This window comes from Enhydra lutris, unplaced genomic scaffold (assembly GCF_002288905.1).
Source record: "Enhydra lutris kenyoni isolate GAN:26980312 unplaced genomic scaffold, ASM228890v2 scaffoldscaffold22, whole genome shotgun sequence".
NCBI classification, from domain to species: domain Eukaryota; kingdom Metazoa; phylum Chordata; class Mammalia; order Carnivora; family Mustelidae; genus Enhydra; species Enhydra lutris.
Window position 1 is genome coordinate 40,957,313 of NW_019154106.1, and position 12,830 is coordinate 40,970,142.

At 50.7% G+C, this 12,830-nt stretch overlaps 1 protein-coding gene across 1 annotated transcript in view; it reads left to right on the forward strand.

The window, feature by feature from the left end:
- Positions 1–4,400: 4,400 nt before the first annotated feature.
- LOC111149763 (protein tyrosine phosphatase, non-receptor type 5) overlaps positions 4,401–12,830 on the forward strand; it is a 53,498-nt gene continuing 45,068 nt past the window's right edge. Inside the window, exon 1 of the mRNA XM_022507021.1 lies at positions 4,401–4,433. The gene's annotated coding sequence lies outside the window, so the exon portion shown is untranslated. The remainder of the gene's footprint in view (positions 4,434–12,830) is intronic.

The following is a 12,830-nucleotide window of genomic DNA, read 5'->3' on the forward strand; positions in this document are numbered from 1 at the left end:
AAGGTAAAGGGGAACTGGGCAGCAGGAGGGAGGAGGCAGAGGCAAGCTCCACTATTAAGAAGAGTGGTCAGGGTGGGCCTCATTGAGGAAGTGACCTTGAGCAAAGACTTGTACGGTGTGAGGGCATTAGTTCCATGTGCTATTTCCCTTTCTTTTTGCCATCCGAGATGATCAGAACTGAATTTGAGGCTCAAGCCCAGTGCCCTGGAGGCCTCTGTGGTCTGCATATTTGTAGTCTTTTTTCTATTGGGGAGGCAGGGCGGGACAGCGGTGAAGGGCACGAGTTCCAAAGTCAAACCAAATATTGGTGCTATGGCTCATCAGTTATGTGACTTTGGGCATCATAGTTCATCTCTCTGGTCCTCAGTTCTCTATGCCTCAAAAGGAAGAAAATAATAGCACCTACCTCACAGGGATCTTTTTATGGATTAAATAAAGTGATGTATACAAAATTCCTTTGCATTCAGGAAGAACTCAATAAAAATCAGCTGTAATTATCAAGCTTTGGTCTTGTCTCTCAAAGTTTATTTATATCTTTCTTGGTCCTGATTCTCTATTCTTATTGATATTTTAACATTGTTTTATGGTTTCTGCTCCTGTGGTAAGCTACCTCAAATCCTTTGTGGATTGGGGTGGGTTATAAATAAGTAAGTAAATAAATAAAATCTGGATAGGGGAACATTTTCACTGAAGCAAAACATTTCATTATCAGTAGCGTGAATTCCAAGTGAGACCAAAAGCAAGAAATATCGACTCTAATCTCTAAAAGCCCATCAAAAACCACCAGCAAGTTGCTCTCTGGTTAGTCAGGCCCTCTTTCTCTCCCCCCCTTTCTCTCTTCTTTCCCAAACCCCTCTTCCTCCCTTCCTCAAAAGAGGCTACGTGAGTCACATGAAATGGCCCAGTAAGCCTAACCCCTCCCGACCCCCAAAGGATGACTCCATTGCCATGGGACTCACAGAATTCTCCTTCTTCCCCATCAGAGAAGAGAAAGGAAATTGGTGGGCTCACTCTGCATGCTGACGAGGTAAACAGATGGGTGCTGCTCAGCGCACTGAGTCAGACACCGGTCAGAATCTCATTCCTGCCATTCATTAGAGAGTACTGTGGCCAACGGGAAGCCATGGTCACAGTACTGGGCCTCAGCTTCCTCACTGGTAATAACAGTACCCATGCAGATGAAAGGGGAGAATAGAGGGAAGCAACATGGTTAGCTTGTTTTTAAAGCCCTTCATAAAAGTTGGACTTTCCTTCCTTAACTGCACCCCATGGTAACATTTACCGGACAATGGGAATCTAAAACTCTTTAATAAGAGGATGTACAGGGCAGAAAAGGGGTAAGAAGACTAGTTTAGCTCTATCCCTATGGGACAGCAATGCCCTATGAGAAGCAAAGGAAACAGATCATTTTTTGAGCCACTACTACATTGTAGGTCCAGTCGCACAGGTATGTATCACACAGGTATCTTACCATGTATGTCATCACAGATCCTTACTGTAACCCCTGGAGATGGACATTGTACATCACATCTGACAGCTAGGGCTGGGTTTGGAACCCAGAGCACACAGCTGGGAATGTCTGTGAGGCAGTCCTGGCCTTCCGGTATTGTCTTCACAAAGGGTGACAACTCACCTTCCCCATAGGACATCACAGGCATCCCTGACAGAAGCCAGCAAGTCCCCAGACCTGCTGGAGTGCCAAGCCTCTGTGATTCCCTGAGCTGGCTTCCAAAAGAATCTGGGCCAGGCTGACCTTGCCGAATCTCTCTGAGCCCTCCTCCTTCCCTCCCCTCCCCTCCCCTCCATCAGCCTCCAGGGCCTTTGCTGGTAAGGCACCCCTTATGAACTCAGGCTTTGGATTTAGCTAGATCTGAATTTGAAACACACACCCCTCACATATCAACTGCAGGACCTTAAACATGAGTCACTTTTCCCTTCTGGTTTCTATTCTGAAAATGAGAATATCAAAATGCCTGCCTCCCAAAGTTATCATGAAGATGAATAGAGCGATGTATTGAAAATACATGAAACAGTGCCTGGAGCATACTCAATGTTCATTTATGGTCGCTGCTATTGTTACACTGATGCCATTAGGGAAAATCAACCTTATGCTGAAGGACAAGAGATGATGCTCTCAGGGAGGGAGTGTCCTTGAGCAGTAACTGACATGTCTACCCACGCTTCCGAACAGACCAAGCTGCACGACCTGATTATCTGACACTGGATCCACAGACAACTACCTGAGGATAATGAAAAGACCTAGCTGGGCTCTGTGCCTCTCCTAGGGGGAAAAAAGACTAATCAAGATCCAGTCCTTCCAAATCACTGCCCTTAATCCACAAGCATGTAATGATGGTCCCTCCGTGCTGGGAACTGGAGAGAGATAAGAGACCCATCCCTAGCCCAGGAGTTTATAGTGCACTTAGAAGAAAAGAAGAAAGAAAGAAAGAAAGAAAGAAAGAAAGAAAGAAAGAAAGAAAAAAAGATACTGCTATCATAGCAGACAGAAAGGAATGAGTACTTAGTACCCAGGTGGGATATGAGTGAAAGCCCTATGGAGAAGGATGTATTTGAACTGGACCTTACAAACAAGGAAAAACAGAGGGGCGTGGCTTTCCAGGCTGAAAGCACTGGATGAACGAAGGATAGAAACCGGAAAAATATAGTTTGTTTAGAGAACAAAATGTTGGGGAGCCTGGGGGACTGGAATGCCACAGACTGAGGTGAGAGCTGACAGTGAAAGGCCAATGAGCCACAGGAGACACACAAAAAGGTCATGACTACCACGAAGAAAATAGGAAGAGTGGGCTTCCAATTTAAAATAGGATGGTCACAGAAGACCTCTTTGAGGTGACACATTTAAGATGTAAAGGAGCAAGACGTGTGACTCTCTGGGGCCAGTTTCCAGGCAGAGCGGTGCAAAGGTTCTGAGGCCACATGGTAGCTGCCATGTTGGCGGTGCGTTAAAAGAGACCACTGCGAATAGAGCGGTAGGAAGTGAGGTCAGAGACTTCAAAGGGAGCCAGCTCAGGAGAGGCCTTGCAGCCTGTTAAGGGGCTTTAGCTTTCACTTGCCTAAAATGAAGAGCCATTGTAGGATTGAAGACTTACGTTTTAAAAGGATCTCTTACTGCTGTGTGGCGAATCAACGCAGGGGCCAAGGCTGGAAGCAGGAAGACCAATCTGGTGGCTATAGCAGAATTCCGAGTGAAAGAGGATAGTGGCTGGAACAAGGGTGATAGCTGTGTGGTGTCTCGCCTCGGTTACCCCATGTAAAAATGGAGCTTAGGATCTCTGCTCTGTGTGCAGCCTGATACCTCAAAAAGCTCCCCCCTCCCCCGCCAATCAGGAATATGAGGAACCTCTAACTAGCGGGGTGCCAGCCTGGGAAAATGTGAGATTGTGGGGCCATGGGCAGCTCCTTGCACGTCCCGGCCCCTGGTGCCCAGAAGAAAACCAAGACAGGTGCGGGCCCCACCGCGAGCATCAGGCCGGAGAGACCCGGCGGAGCGAGGTCTTGCTCCCCAGAAACTGAAGAAAAAAGAGTGGGAAGGCGGGTGCCTCATGCGAGCCCTGGAGCAGGTCCTGGGCACCCGGCACTGTGTGCGCCCGGGTATGCAACCACTCCGTGCAGATGTTGGCATCTTGCGGGCAACATCGGGGAGCGGCACAGCACCCTCTCCAGGCACCCTCCGGTCCCCCCCCCTCCGCCCCCAGGACTGACCCCTTTGTCTTGCTCTCCTTTACCCTATCTGTCTGCCTGTACGTCCCGCACTGGGTTCGGAGCGCATAGCCCCGCTGGGGTCCCTCTGGCGGTCGCCGTATAGGCGCAGCCCGGGCCCGGGGCTCCCGTGAAGAGAAAATCATGAATGAAATGCATGCGGTTCTCCCGCTCCCCCGCCCTCGCTGTCCAGGCAACCTCCGCGCGGGGGCGGCGCGCGCGGGGACTCCGCGCAGAGTAGGGGGAGGGGGCGCCTGAGAGCAGGGTCAGGGACTAAGGCTCGGGGATCCGGCCCCACTCGGGCCCCTAGGCGCTGCCGGAGCTCCCACGCCCCGCCCGCCAGCCCCGCGGGCCCTGCGCAATTCCCGGGGAGCGGCGCCAGGCCGCCCGGGGGCGGGGCGGAGCCGGGGCCGGGGGGTGCCGAGCAGACCCGGCGGCTGCGCCCGCGACTCCGCAGCCCAAGCGCATTTAGTGGGGCGGCCGGGCAAGGGAGCGCGCACGGAGCGCGGGACGGAGCGCCGGGCGGACAGACCGACGGACGGACGCCCCCGCACACGCAGACGCACAGAGCTCGGCGCGGCCCCCGTCACACACACACACTCGCGCAGACACACACAGGAACACACGCAGACACACGCACACTCGCGCGCGCACATCCTCCCGCCAGCCTGCCCGCCCGCCCGCTCGCCGGCACCCGGAGCCCGCTCTGGCCGGTAAGTGCGGCGCCTCTGTGGGCGCCTTTGTGTGGGGAGCGGGGAGGTGGAAGGCGCGGGGTCCCTCCGGGAGCCGCCCGGCGAGTGAGACCTCCTCCAACCCCCAGGGCCGAGAAGCCAGAGCCCGCCACCGCCACGCCCCCATGGGGCTTCCTGCGCCCCCGGACTGGGGGAGGGGGATCCGGCCGGGGAGGGGGCTCGGCGCTGGGTACCGGGTAGAGAGCGGCAGCCACTCCCCACGAAGCTCGTGCACGGTTCTGGGGAAGGATGGAGGCGGTGGTCCCGGGTCCGAGCGCCTCCGCGACCGAGGCTGGTGCGCGGCTCTTGGCTGCATCGCCTCTCCGGGGTCTGAAGCTCCGGAGGGAGGCAGGAGATCGCCGCTAGCCTGCTGGCCTGTAAAACGAACTCCCAGCCTTCCCTTCGCTTCGCCTCCCCCGGACCGACAGTGTAGCTTAAACCACCGGCTACCCACCCACCCTCAAAATAAGAGCCCAGCGCGTTCCCCTCCCCCAGCATGCCCCTTTTTCCTAGATGAGGCCCAGACTCCTGCAAAATCCGGAGATTGTCCTGATCAGAGCCCTGAGGGGCTTACCTGACCAAGGATCACGTGGCTTAGAGGGTCAGAACCAGATGAGCCCTTGGAACTCACCTAACCCCCTCACTGTACAAATGGGGAAACTGAGGTCCAGTGAGGTGGCTTGACCAAGGTCACCAGAGTTAGTGACAAAGCGTGCCTTAGAATTTAGGGTCTATGGCTTTCCTATTCATTTTTCTCCTACATGATTCAATTCTATAGCCACTGAAACCCCAAAATTCATCTGAGTGTACCAGCAAAGTCTTTGTAATTCCAGCCCTGCCCCCACTTGGAGCGGCAGGTGCCTTTCATTTGCTACCATCCTTACCGTGGGGGGAAAAGGGTGGCCTTTAGTTTGCTTCAGTCAGCCTCAAAGGAGAGCTCTCTTATGCAAGCAAGCACTCCAGGTTTGGGGATTTGATTGGCAAGAATGAAGCAGCTCTGGGCAGGAGATCAGATTCTAGGATGTTGGGCTCTCCCAGAAGTCATTGAGTCTGTGTCCTCAGTTGGACCAGTTGCTGTGGCATTCAAGAGTCAACCCCTTCCCTCACCTTGACCTGACTATACGGCTTCCCAGTCACGCTCCCCTCCTTCTTAATGGCCTGCATCTTATACCCAGGCCCCTTGTGTCATCCCTTTGTGGAGGTCCCCCAAATCCTTCACATCCGGCTGCCCCTTCCTCCTTGATGTCTGTTGAGTATGGCCTCTTGATGTTGCTGACAAAGCTGCTGGGGAAGCTTGAGTTACAGCTTCATCAGGCTCAGGTGGTAGCTCAGGGCAAGGCTCCCTCAAGGGCAGCTGGGTGTCCCCAGAGCTGAGCCCGATGCCTGGTGCAGACAGGGTGCCCCGAGAGGTATGGAAGGAGTACAAGCTGGGTGGTGAGTGGAAGAAGTCAGTCACTCTTGAGGAGACTCAAGACGTAGACAACATAGTTGGCAAGGAGGGCAGTGTTCAGTCTGTAGGGGCCTGAGGCTCTTGTCTCAAGAGCTTCCTTCTTGAGTGGGGTGAGCAGCCTGGCAAGGTGACTAGATGTTCTAACTTCAGGGACGACCACTCAGGCTGTAGGCCCCAGAAATGGCATTGCACTCCAGAAGCGCCATTTACGTAGACTTCCTAATGCGTGGTGCCCCTTGGCTTTCTGTGGAGCGGTGGCTCCCACTCTGAAAGTGGAGAGATCTGGGTTCTAGGCCCAGCCTCCTCCTCGCTGGCTGGACAGCTTCAATGAATGCTCATAACCTCTCTGGGTCTGAGATTCTCCATCTGAAAGATAAGATTATGGGATTGAAAATTTGCAGGGTACCTTTCAGGGCTGAACCAGGGAAAAGGGTGGGGGGAAGGGGAGCACTTATTTATATAACTACTGTGGGCCTGCTTTTCCTCTTCTATTACTCTGTGAGGGAATACAATGAGGTGAGATAATTTATGTAGGGTACTTAGCACAGTGCCTGGGGCATAGAAGGAGCTCCGGAATAGGTAACTATTAATACCGTTAGAGCCCAGGCTTTGTGGGTATACCCTCCACGTCTTCCCTCTTCCATTGCCCAAAGACATGGGATTTTAGGGCCCCAGAATCCCTCTCTCCCCAAAATTCCCTTCCCCACCTGACTTAGGGCTCAGCTGGCATAAGACATCCATGAAACCTCCCTGGGACAAGGAACGCTTCTCTTCATCTGTTGTTTCTCAGCTAATTGTGATGGAATTTAGTAATTGATATAGTGTCAAAGCTTTTCTTACACTGTCGCTTACATTTAATTCTCTAAACACACCCATGATAGCCACAGTGTTATCATTCCCATTTTACAAATGGGGAAGCTAAGACTCGGAGTCGAACTTATCTAAGGGTGCATAATTTAAAAGTCTCAGCCAGAGAGCTGTGCCTCGAGCTCAGATCATCTGAATCCAGATTCTGAACCCTTCCTTGTCATATCGCCTGTCTTTTCCCAACACCTGCCCTAAAAGAGATACAGATGACCTTTGGGAAAGAGTTGAGAAGAAGGATGGATTTTATTCTTCTGGAAAATCAGGAGTCGCTTCTTGGAGAAGCTGTGTAGCATATGAATTGGGTCTACGTGATTAGTACACTAGAAGAAAGAAAGGGCATTATTTCAAGTGTTAGAGGGAGCATGAACAGAAAACAGGCAGCGGGGCCTTCTCGGGCATGTGTAGAAACTGGGAAGTGTTTCATTCCAACTGGAGCAGAAAGGATAACAGAGGAGTTGTAAGAAGGAAGACTGGGTAGGAAGGTGGAGGCAGTTTCTGGGAGCATTGAATGCCAAGCTAAGAGACTGGTCTTTAGTTTCTGAGTAGAAGAGAGACCTGATCCAGCCTGGCCAATAGGAATCTCATCCTGGCTGCCATGTGGAGAACAGATTGGAGGGGAGGACCCACTGGCAGGGGGCCCAGGTAAGACACAATGACAGTGTCTAAGTGAGAGATAAGGAGTGGGGGTGGTTGTAAGAATGAAGACAGAAAGGAGTTGATGCAGGAGGCCAGAGTGTCACCGAAATGGGCAGGGGTTTGGATGTGGGTGCTAGAGGGAGGGGGGAATGAGAAGTGGTGGCAAGGGTTTTGAGCCTGAGTTTCTAAGGATGCCATTCACAAAAAGAGCCCAACAGGAGGGAGGATAGAGAAGCCTGCCAGTGGGGGCTGTGGGTCTGACAGGACGCCGTAATGACTCCTGCAAAGCTGGCTCACTGAGCACCCCGAACTGTCAAGAGCCAGTTTGTTCATCCATTCATTCAATCTCCAGATACATATAAACATCTGTTATGTGCCAGGTTGTTCTGGGCTCTGGGGATACATTGCTGAAAAAGATGAACTTCCTGCCCAAGCTCTACCAAGGGAGACAGAAAATAAAACATAAGCAGAGATATGACATTTCAAGGGGTGAGAAGTGCTCTGGAGAAAAATAAAACAGAGTGGGGAGGGGGAAGAGTGAAGGAAGAGATTTGCCTTTAAACAGAACTATCTTTGAGGAGGTGAGAGTTGACCAAAGACCTGAATGAAGTGAGGAAATCAGGGAGAAGAGCATTCTAAGAAGAGGAGACCACCAGTGCAAAGGCCCTGGGGTAAGAATACCTTGGTGTTTTCAGGGAGCAACAAGTGTGGCTATAAGAGATGGGCAGAGAGGAAGGGTGGTAAGGAAAAAGGTAGAAAAGAGGGGCAGGGCCAGATCATGTAGGTGTTTATAGGCCTGAGGAATAAGAAATCACAGTGTTAAGGAGTCCCAAGAGAACCAGAGTCCTATTCTCCTTGTATTCTTAGTGACTAGCAAGCCAAACCCAATACTCAGTGCTAGCTCACTAAATAGTTGTTGAATGCATGAATGTTAGAAATGACCATTTATGTATGAAGCTGCATACTTTGGAATTATATGAACCACTAAGTATATTACCACAGAGTAAGGTGTAGTAGGATCAAAATGATAAAGCTCAGATGATTTGAATGTGCTGTCATTCAAGTATGAAAAGTCCACAGTTTGCAGATTTGTTGGAGAGCAAGGATCTTGGTGAGAATGTCTAACTTTGGACTGATGTAGGGGCTAAACCGTTCATGGCCAAATCTCCTGGTCAGTGTGATGGTCAAAGAAAGACCCTAAATTGCTGTTCCTTTGCTTGGTGAGGTGGTTTGTTGAAGTCATTAGAGAGGCTTCAAGTCAGATGTTCCCCTGCCCCAGAACTCTCTGGAAGTCGCTCAGAGGAACTTGTGGACTTCAGCAATGGGCAGCCTGTGGGTGTCTGGAGTCAGCCGCAGAGATTGTATGTTTCATCATCAACCTAAGGGTGTTGCCTGGGCTCAAAAAATAAATTGCATTATAAAAATAACATGACCGGGGGCGCCTGGGTGGCTCAGTGGGTTGAATCCTCTGCCTTCGGCTCGGGTCATGATCTCGGGGTCCTGGGATCGAGCCCCGCGTCGGGCTCTCTGCTCGGCGGGGAGCCTGCTTCCTCCTCTCTCTCTGCCTGCCTCTCTGCCAACTTGTGATCTCTGTCCGTCAAATAAATAAATAAAATCTTAAAAAAAAAAAATAACATGACTGCACTGTAAAGCAAATGTAAGACAAACCATGATCTTGAACATCCTGTTCTCTTTCTTCTGAAAATCTTTTTTTCTTCCTGCAGTTTATTTTTTTTTTATTTAAATTTCAGTTAGTTAACATAGAGTGTAATGTTAATTTCAGGTGTACCATACAGTGATGCAACACTTCCCTATATCACCAGGTGCTCATCACAATTAAGGACTCTCCTTAATCCCTATCTGCCTCCCCTCACCTACCTCCCCTCTGGTAACCATCAATTTGTTCTCCGTATCAAGAGTCTATTTCTTGATTGTCTCTAAAGGTCTGTATTTTTTTTAACGGGTGAAATCAGTCCACACCTAGCTTTAGTATCTTGCGTTTTTCACTTAACACTTTATCATGACTTCTGTGTTCCATCCTGATCTTTTTTTATCCTCAGTGGCTTTACTCTATTTCGGTTAACCATTTCCTTGTTGGTGGATCCCGTAGTGAACATCCTCAACCACAGCTTTTCTATCTCAGGTTCTTGAGGCTTCCGTTTTGAGCAACCTCAAGAGGGTATGATGGGGCCATGGAGGAGTTAAAGAGGGGCCCAAGGGATGGAAAGGAGTGACTGTGGACAGGGGCAGGGTGATTTCATGGACATAAGTGATGTGGCCCTGGGTACTGGCATAGAAAGAGAACAGGGGACCCCAGAGCGAGAGCCAAGGAGGGGATGGACAGGGAGATCTCGGATCAGGAGGCCAGAGGCAGAAGAGTGCTGAGGATATGCCAGAGTGGTACCCAACTCTGTCTGATTCGAGATGGGGTCCCTCCAGCATTTCGTTGGTTCTGTAGGGGGTGCTTTTTTAAAATTGGGAAGTACCTGAAATTTGCTATGTTATTCATTTCTAAGTGTACATTTCCGGGGGCATTTAAGTACATTTGCAATATTTTCCTAATATTGCACTACCATCACCATCCCCCACCCAGAGAACTCTCTTCATTGTGCAAAAGTGAAATTCTGTATCCGTTAAACAATAAGCCCTCATTCCCACCCTGCCTCTGGTGGCCTGTATTCCACTTTCTTTCTCTATGAATTCACCTGTCCTGGGCCCCTCACATAAGTGCAATCATACAGTTTTTGCCTTTTTTGTGTCTGGCTTGCTTCCCTTAGCACAGCGTCCTCAGGATGCTTCCAGGTTGTAGCATGGGCCAGAATTTCCTTCCTTTTTAAGGCTGAGTAATATTCTGTTGTCTGCACGACCGCACTTGGTTTATCTGTTCATCCACTGAGGAGATCTTGGTTTGCTTCCGGCTTCGGGCTATTGTGGACTCTGTTGCAGTGAATACTGATGTATGTATCTAAGCCCCTGCTTTCGGTTTTTTTGGACCTAGAAATGGAATTGCTGGATCATAGGGTCACTGTGTGTTTAACTTTGTGAGAAACCATTGGGGTTTTCTTTTAAGAGGATTTTTGTGGGCCCAGCATGAGAAAGGCCACTGGAGGAAGTCTTGGGAGTTTGGAGTCTGGGAACAAGCCATTAGTTTAAAAAAAAAAAAAAAAAAGATGCTCGGGGCACTTGGATGGCACTTAAGTGGCCAACTCTTGGTTTCGGCTCAGGTTGTGATCTCACAGTCATGAGATCGAGCCCCTCATTGTGCTCTGCGCTCAGCACGGAGTCTGCTCCAGATTCTCTCTCCCTTTCCCCTGAACTCCTGTGCTTTCTCTCTCTCTCAAATAAATAAAATCTTTAAAAAAACAAAGAAGAAGAAGAAGTTTGTGGCTTTTTCATGGCTTTGGAGCTAATAGAGAGGAGAGAAGAGAGAACAGAGTGAAAGTGAATCCAGCCTCCATGTGTGAAGAATTATTGTGATTTAGAGACCTTGGGGGTGGAAAAGAAAGCTCTCCGGAGAGGTCTTAAAGGACACAGTTCATTCATGCATGCAAGTATTGACTGTGCCAGGAAATCCACACGGCCACAAGGCCCCTGCCCACAAGGAGCTTATGTCTCTTGGGGGTGCCAGTCGAGTAACCCAGCAACAGTGCTCCATCCTGACGTGTGTTCTGATAATAATAATAATAATAATAATAATAATAATAAACAAGCACTAACTTCTTCTGGGTGCTTATGACATGATCTCACCTGACCCTCATGACAGTTCCGTACAGAAGGCTTTTATTGTCCTCAGCGTACAGGCTCAGAGAGCTTGAGGAACTTGTCAAGAACACACAGCGGGGAGTGGCAGAGCCAGAATGCAGACCTAGGCTATAACATTCTCTGGTGCTGGGCGGAGGGCTGCGGGAACGCAGGAGACACATGTGCACAGTGTGGAGATCCGAGAAGGCTTCCTGCAGGAGGAGGTGAGGCCGGCATTTTAGTGTTAGTCAGCTGTGTTCTGCTTTCACCCATGGTGTCAGAAAATGATTTTCTTTTTTTTTTTTTAAAGATTTTATTTATTTATTTGACAGAGAGAGATCACAAGTAGACAGAGAGGCAGGCAGAGAGAGAGAGAGAGAGGGAAGCAGGCTCCCTGCCGAGCAGAGAGCCCGATGCGGGACTCGATCCCAGGACCCTGAGATCATGACCTGAGCCGAAGGCAGCGGCTTAACCCACTGAGCCACCCAGGCGCCCCAAGAAAATGATTTTCTGTAGCAGCAGCAGGAGCAGTCTTCAGACCTGATGCCAGGGACTCTGACCTCCAAGGGTGCCCTGCCTCCCTGAGACTCGTATCAGAGGAAGAAGCTCATTCATCATCCCCCAGTGCTTATCAAAAGCAGGGAGGCCTGCAGGGACCATTTCCTTTTCCCTCTGGCTTCCTTGCCTGACCTCCTTCTAGCCCCTCCAGGGGTGCCACAGAGGGACATCCGGGGCTCCTCCTGGGCCCGAGCAGCTTCAGGACAGAGGGCCAGAATTGACCAAACACAAAGCCCAGGAGTGTCTGTGGAGGTCCCGTGTGCACCTTCTGTGCCACTTTGGTGCCCGGACCTCGTGGGCTTCCATCATGGCCAAAACTCCATCTTCCCCAAACCCAGATGTAGTCCGTCTCCTCAGCTCCTTAAACCCCAGGTGAGGCCCATGGCCTGCAGCCCTGCTTCCTACCAGGGACCCTCTTGGCCTTTGAGTGGGAGAACTCTTCATTGTGAAAGGCTTCCCGACCCCATCCCGTAAATACTGCCAGCTTCACCTTTAGCCGTGACCTCCAGGAAGGAGGGACCTGCCCTCCAAGGTAACCGGTGTTCCCGGTCCTACTTTTGTGGATGTCTTGTCTGCTCTTGATCTTCATAGGAATGGCATCATCATTTGGGGTCATTTGGGGCATAAGGCAGTTGGGGGATCCATCCCCGTTGTGTCCCCAGCTCACTGGCACAGATTTTTATATCCAGCTAGACTAGCAAGGCCCGCCTTCATGCCACCAAGAAAAAGCAGCCTCAAGTTCAAGTGTGGATGCCTTAGCCGGCTGCCAAGCAGGCCTCCATGCCACGGGAGTCCCCTCTCCCGTGGCATGCACCCAGCTGCACCCACATGTCATCTTTCTCCCACTCCCCTACTCCTGCATGTCTCCAAGTCTTTGCCCCAGCGCTGTCCTCTACCTGGCATGCCCTCCCCATTGCCCGCTGGACTCCTGCTTGTCCCAGAGATGCTCGTCATCTCTCCATGCAGCTTCCCAGCCACTCCGCTCATGTCCTCCTGGGCACTCCCATAAGATGGGAGTTGATATTTAGCACATTCTTTGTTTTTTTTTTTTTTTTATTAGTTTCACAGGTAGAGTTCAGTGATTCATCAGTTGTGTATAACACCCAGTGCTCATTACATCACATGCC